We start from the raw sequence: 7,740 nt of genomic DNA, 5'->3' as shown, positions 1-7,740 counted from the left end.
TTGAAAATTCAGAAGTAGGTGTTTTGAGAATTGGTAATTCTCAAAAATGCACCAAACTCTACAAAAATGTGTATTGTGTAGAGCAGTGGTTCCCAAAGTTGGGTCTGGACCCCCCGGGGGGTCACAAGGCCTTGAGTGGGGGTCCCCATGCAAATGCAACTGTTTTAGTATATTTTTAAGTGTAAAACAGCATTTGTGAAATCCATTCAAATATTAAAAGGGACTTTACGGAGCTTAAAAATGTCCTAGTGTGTAGAATGAGCCCAGACCTGTTCACCACAACTGCCTCTAAAATCCTGCACTGTCACTCAGAAAGTTGTTAATTCGGGTCCGTCATGCACGAGCTTAATATAGAAGCTGCAGTTACGCGTAAGACCTGAGATGGCAGTAGTGAGTATAAAAATGACCAACTTGCCTCTAGTCCCTTTAAAACAGTTTGAATTAGAGGTGGGCATAGATTTTTTTTTTTAATCTAGATTAATCTAGATACATTTTGAAATTAATCTAGATTAATCTAGATTGAAATGGCTCGCTTGAATTCTGCAGAAGTCATTCAGGATATGTGTGCTACCCAAATAATGACTTAAAGTAAGTCTTTGAGAACGAGTTTCTCAAGTCAGGTGATGCGTTAGACCAGGGGCTCATCTCCTGTTTCCAAAATGCATCACAAACTGCTTGAGAACGTTCTACTATGATAATTGGTGATGAAAATAATTCATGTTCAAGAAGATGCACTTGTGTTTACTAACTGTTTATTCAGTTAAACATGAATTTTGAACTGTAGGCCGACATTAGAGGTCCTGATGAACTGTATGCAGTCAGTAGCTTTGTGTCAATCAGTCCAAGCTGTTTCTCCTTCTTCCACCGGTCACTCAGGCTGACCAGCTTGTTCACATTTTCTGGTGACAAACTAAATCTCCTCTTCTGCACACTATGACCTGCTAAAGAAAAAGGTCTCTCGCATCGGACAGTTGTGGCAGGAGTCCCCAAGTATTTATTTACGGGCAGATCATTATTTATATTTTTTTTATTTACCAGATCAGAAAATATAGGCCTCTGTTTGTGAGTGTGGGAAGCAGGTGCGCGTCTCCTGATTGGTCAAGAGTGTCAACAGTGTCACGTGATCACTGTCACAACAACACAGTTCATGCTGCTGCAGCTACAGCTACTAGGAGCTTCAACCTGGCGATAGTTCTGTCAAAATGGAGATAAACGTCAACAACACGAACATACGGGACGTATTTCTTTGGATTTAATAAGAAAAGGAAACGGACATGAGGCGGAGGAGACAGCGGGGAGCGGAAAAAGAGAAGCTAACGGAGAAAAGTAGCTGGAAAGTCCGTCTCCAAACTCAGTAAGTGCTGCGGTTGAAATGTAGCTGGAAAAGGCTCTCGTGAATATTTGGTGATAAAGTTGCGCTGTTTCGTGTGGGGCTGTGGCCATGAAATGAGTTGTTTATGTCGCTGTTTTGAAAGAGAATTGAACACGGAGGGGCTGCGGTGTTTTTCTGACTATTTTCACTCTGTCATTGGCCGCTGCTTCTGTGTGTCGCTTTGGAGACGCTATTTTCACTCACGTTTCTCCTGTGCGTCTGAAACTGGGCATAAAAGTCGTGTAATGTGTGCTGACCTTAAAATATCACGGTGAAAGTCATCATAGCTGGCAGAGTATAGACCCAGCTCCCAACCCAGCTTTGAGAATAAATTAACGGCGATATTTTTTTTTATCGCCCGATAAGAGTCTTGCGTTAACGCAGCACGTTAACGCCGATAACGGCCCATCACTAGTTTGAATACATAACTTGATTTTTAAACCTTATAATACTAAGGGGACGAATGGTCAAGATTAATTAATTATAATATGAAGTTGCCTTTCTCTAGCTCTTCCCTTGCAGTGCATGGTGCGCACCTGAATCTGAGTCCCCTGTGAATTGACTGTGACCAGGCTCTGCCCCTATGGAGTTTTATGGCGGATTTCAGCAGTGTATCAGAAGTATGGATACTTCTGATGACGGCCTGCAGATGGCAGGAAACATGTAAAGGTAAAAGATCTTTAACATCTCTAACCTTAGTGTCTGACAAAACGAACAAAAACAGTGACACTAGAACACAAGTAGACACAATGAACGTTACGAAGTTTTGAACTATACTAACCTGCTGGGGCACCTCTAAAATCCACCAAATTGCAGGACTCGCAGTCTGTTCTTCGAATGTGACACAAGAACAGAAGAAGCTGATGGTTCACAACATTATGGAAAAGGAAGGTTCAGGGATTCTATTAAAGTGTTGTGATGCCTTTAATCAAGCAGATTCTGAAGGGAAGCAGATCAGTGATTTTGTCACCACCAGCACGATGCGTTTCTTTGTAACTCTGGATTTGTAACATCTTTTTCATCTTTTGTGACGTCATTACCAAGAAAACCATAACAGTTGCTGGACTTTCTAAGTAACAGTTTGATGCCAGTTTCAGTTTGTTTTTACGCGGAACTTTGGTGCTGGTCTGCGTGTGTTGCATGTTACACATGCATGTTGCACTGGCAAAGTCCTGCTCATGTAAGTAATACATCATCATTAATAATTCACTCAAATAGATAGGTAAATAAAATACATACATTTAGCCTGAAACTAAAAAAATGTGAGTATAATTTTTAGTATGTCCTGATGGTAATTGATATTAAGGCCATTTATAACTGTAAATGTATCTATTCTATATCTACAGTGCCTCTCGAAAGTATTCATACACCTTGGACTTTTGCACATTTTGTCATGTTTACAACCCTAAACATAAAGATTTTATTTTGATTTTTTTACTGAACGTTCACACACAAGTAACAGACAACTGTGAAGTGAAAGCAAAATGATACATGATTCTGTTATTTTTCAAAAAATAGAAAAGTGAAAAGTGGGGCGTGCATAAGTATTCATACAGCATTTTCTGAGTGCATTAAATTACCTTTAAAACATTCCTAATGACTCCAGAATGTTCACTCCTTGGCCTAACCATTAAATAGAGGCCACCTGTGTGTAATCTACTCTCAGTATAATTTCAGCTGTTTAGGCCCTCAGAGCTGTGGTCGGAGTGTATTGGTCACTAAACAACATCATGATGGTCAAGGAGCACCAGAGAGGTCAGGGATAAAGCTGTGGAGAAGTTTAAAGCAGCGTTAAGTTATACAAAGATTTCCCAAGATTTAAACATCTCCCGGAGCACTGTTCAATCCATCATTCAGAAATGGAAAGAGTAAAGCACCACTGCAAACTTACCAAGACATGGTCGTTCACCTAAACTAACAGACCGAACAAGGAGAGCACTGGTAAGAAATGCACCCAAGTGCCCCAAGATAACTCTGGAGGAGCTGTGAAGTCCTGCCGCTGAGCTGGGGGAATCTGTACATGGGACAACTATAAGTCGTATCTACACAAATCTGGCCTTCATGGACGAGTGGAAGAAGAAAGCCATTATTGAAAGGAGGCCATAAGAAATCCTGTTTGAAGTTTGCTAGAAGTCATATGGAGGACACAGCTCCATGTGGAAGAAGGAGCTTTGGTCAGATGAGACAAAAATTGACCTTTTTGGCCCAAATCCAAAACGTTATGTATGGAGCAAACCTGACACTGCTCATCGTCCTGAGTGCACCATCCCCAGTGTCAAATATAGGGGGGGAGCATCATGCTGTGGGGCTGCTTTTCCTCAGCGGGGACTGGGGAGATTGTAAGAATAGTTGGGAACATGGATGGAGCCAAATACAGGGACATTTTGGAGGAAAACCTGCTGGAGTCAGCAAGAGAACTGAGGCTGGGGCGGAGATTCACCTTCAGCAGGACAATGACCCTAAACACAAAGATAAATCTACAATGGAATGGTTCAATAAAAACATATTAATGTGTTAGAAAGGCCCAGTCAAAGTCCTGACCTGAATCCTATTGAAAATCTGTGGAATAATGTGAAAACTGCTGTTCACAAACGCTCTCCTTCTAATGTGACAGAGCTTGAGTTGTTTTTTAAAGATGAATGGGCTAAAATGTCAGTCTCTACATGTGCAAACCTTGTAGAGTCAAACCCCAAAAGACTTGCTGCTGTTATTGCAGTAAAAGGGGGTTCCACAAAGTATTCATTCATGCTGTATGAATACTTATGCAAGCCCCGCTTTTCACTTTTCTATTTTTAAAAAAAATAACAGAATCATGTATCATTTCTCTTTCACTTCACAGTTGTCTGTTACTTGTGTGTGAACGTTTAGTAAAAAAATAAAAATAACATCTTTATGTTTAGGGTTGTAAACATGACAAAATGTGCAAAAGTTCAAGGTGTATGAATACTTTCGAGAGGCACTGTATATATCTATATCTTCTATCAGGACTGACTGTAAAATTCAGACGTGTACGTAGACCCACAGAGACTGGAACTGACATGGGTGATTTTGTGGAGTAGAATTGGACTGAACTGAAATTTCAAAATTCCAAAAAGAAAAAAAGGTAATATCAAGCCTTGTTCATAGCCTATATCAGAACAGCAGTGTGATTTCTTACCACACAAGTGAGGTGAGCGGAAACATCTGTTTAGAGTAAAGGTGAAGTACTTTGTTTGTCATTATACAATTGTACAACAAAAAAGCATAAATCCAGTGCCACTGCGACTCTTTTTAGAAATATTATACAATTTTATACAAATAAACCTAATGGAAAATCTTGGTGGACAGAGAGCCACTTTTCTCTCCCAGGGCCTGACATGGACTTTCAACATCACGTCCCTCGTGAATAAGGTGTAGCAGCGACTGTACTTTTTAAGGACCCTGAGGAAAGCCAACCTGCCCCAACCACGGCTGCTGTATTTCTACAGGAGCTCCATAGAGAACATCCTGACGCACAACATACTGGTGTGGTTTAGCAGCTGCACTGTGTCAGACAAAAAGGCGCTGGACAGAGTGGTAAAGTCTGCTCAGAACATTATAAGGACTCCACTCCCCTCTCTCACAGACATTCACCAGACAAGATGCCTTCGTAGGGCAAAAGGAATAACACAGGATTCATCTCATCCAGCTTATTCCTTATTCACGTTGCTGCCCTCGGGGAGGTGTAATAGGACCATAAAGCGCCACACTTCCAGACTGTTTCTACCCCTGCGCAATCAAAGCACTGAACTATGATAAGAGAATGAATGGGGACTTAGTCATCCCTCCAGATTCACAGATTGTTAAAGTGTGGCCTCCAAGCTTTCCAACAATGTGTAACACATGGAAATCTGATCATATTTGGAGACGTAGCAGCGATTTGAACTTAACAGCTCCAGAAAGCCCAAAGGGCAGAAACACCCCTCTGAAGTTTTGGGCAGTTCTCACCTCTCTCTGCTGTTGAGAACAACAATAGGGCTCATTTACATCTCATTTAGATAAGCCATACCCCCCTAAAGCTCCCCACTGTCATGTGTATGTTGGGCCATAGTGATGTAGATAATGGACATTATCTACACCAATCACTGGGTATACGACAAAAAATGTCCTCAAAAACAAAACAACTCCACCTCTATGTAAAATGATAGGCCCTTAGAACTCTGCGATGTCACCCGAAACCTGATGTAAAAATGTATATAACTCAGATGTGCTTTCCTGCATTCTGATGCATTTTAGATAAAATAAATAATACTTTCAGCTGGCCCATTTGCTGGTGGTAAAATATGCTTTTAGCATTAATAAAAATAAACAAAATATTGTTCTCCTATTGTAAATGGTGTGAAATTGCCCTTAAGCCTATGCCTTGTTTCCCTGTCATTTCATTGAGCCGGCCGTGACAAAGTTCTGTTTTGAAAATGGTGAGAACCAAAACAGATATCGGGCTCAGTACCAGATATAGATACTATGTTTGCATAGAAAACCTACATGCAAACTCCAAGCTGACATGCAAACTCCAAGCTGACATGCAAACTCCACACAGAAAAGCCCTGCCTGGTCCCGGATTCAAACCTAAGACCCTACTTGCTGTGAGACAAGAGTGCTTATCACTCAGCACATGCTGCACATGCAGTCCTAACCATAAGCAATATTCCTGTTTATTTTGAGTGAGCTTACAATGCAGATTGGGACATTCATATTCAAAACTTTGATGTCACTCATATTAAACATTTGTCTGAAGAATGTGTGTAGTTTCTTAAATTTGTTTGAAATTAATTGACCTGAAATCAAGTCATGAATGGTACTAGATGGTTCAAGTTGCAAGTGCCTTTACTTACTCCTCTAAATGTCTACCTTGAAGCTGAAACTTATTTCTGAACACTTAAAAGCCAAAAGATCTTCTTTTCTCTCTTTGTGAGGTTTATGTTGAGCAACTTCCTCATTTGCCTTCCTGTCTGCGATTGTTGTGTGAAACCTACTCCCTGCCATATGATGTCCCTCCAGCAGCAAACTGCAGCTAAAACAGTTTTTATCAGCTGATAAAAAGGGCATGGTGAGAGAACACTTAGTCCAGTGAACCTTACAAAACAAGAATGACCCACACATCAATATATTACAAAGCATAGCAAAGTACACTATTCAAAAGACTAATATTTCACATCAGTCTTTTTTTTATTTGGACTGTTGCGTTCCTCTCAACCCAGCTTTAGGTCCTCTTAACACCATATTCACTTTCCTATACAACTCTCCACACTTGGGACCAGCATCTGAAATCACTGGGCTGTGACTCCTAATAACTGCATTACTGTGGGATATGAGGAGAGAAAGAAGAAGAAACACAACAAAAAAGGGAATGTCTATGGGTGTATCTTGGTAACTGTAAACGCTCTGAAATTCATTGAACTTTTGCATTAGTTTAGCAGTTCAAGTCTTTTCTCTCTCATGTTAATACTTCAGAAATTGCAAATGCAATACTTGGCAGAAAATTTAGGCGACGTCTTTTTTGTACAACACTGTGTAGCCCGAATACTTGACTCTGCATCTCTGTATGGAGAGGAAAATCTTAAACAGTCTTCAGGGTATATGTTGAGCTCCCTGGGGGTCAGACAGAACTCTCCCATTTGGACTCACTGTTACTAGATTCATCATCATTCATCATTTTTGTTTTGAACGTCCACTGGCATTTGACTCTGGACTTTCATTCAGGCAAGAAATATTCTGTAAAGGATTTCGTTAACTGTAAAACTACTTTTGTCATCTACAAGCTGGTGTGCTATAGCTGTTAAGTGTTTTACATTGGAATGGCGCCTACAGCATAGATTAGCTTCGGCCAACCCCAACTACCCAATGGCCAGACATTTTTTGGGATTTCCACAATAGTAACCCGGCTCGTCTCCAAGCACATGGAATTGATCAACAAAACAAAACAAAACAGGAAATGTTTGGAAAAATTTAAACAACGAGAAACACATTGGATGTGCACACTACAAGCCGCAAAACATCCTGGACTTAATGAGGAAATCATTGACTGTATTTTTGTATTTTGAATAGTTTTAAAAGGTTTCAAATGTATCTACTTTTTTTTTTATAGTGTTTCATCTTATTTTGCTTTGGGTGGGTATTCACACCACTGTCGAGTGTTTTGTGTATCCAAGCACAGGTCACTCCCCACCACTGTTAATTTTGACAACATATTTTAATTTAGTCTAGGTCCTTTTGATGAAAATGTTGTTCAATTTTAGTCTAGTTTTAGTCAAACTAAAATTGCATGTAAATTATATTGAGTTTGCATTTATATCATTCATTATAATCATGTTTAATCAATGTCCTCTGCTTCATGGAGCTGCTTCCAC

The sequence above is a fragment of the Gobius niger genome (genome assembly GCF_951799975.1).
Source record: "Gobius niger genome assembly, chromosome: 2".
NCBI classification, from domain to species: Eukaryota; Metazoa; Chordata; class Actinopteri; order Gobiiformes; family Gobiidae; genus Gobius; species Gobius niger.
This window is presented reverse-complemented; position numbering follows the sequence as displayed.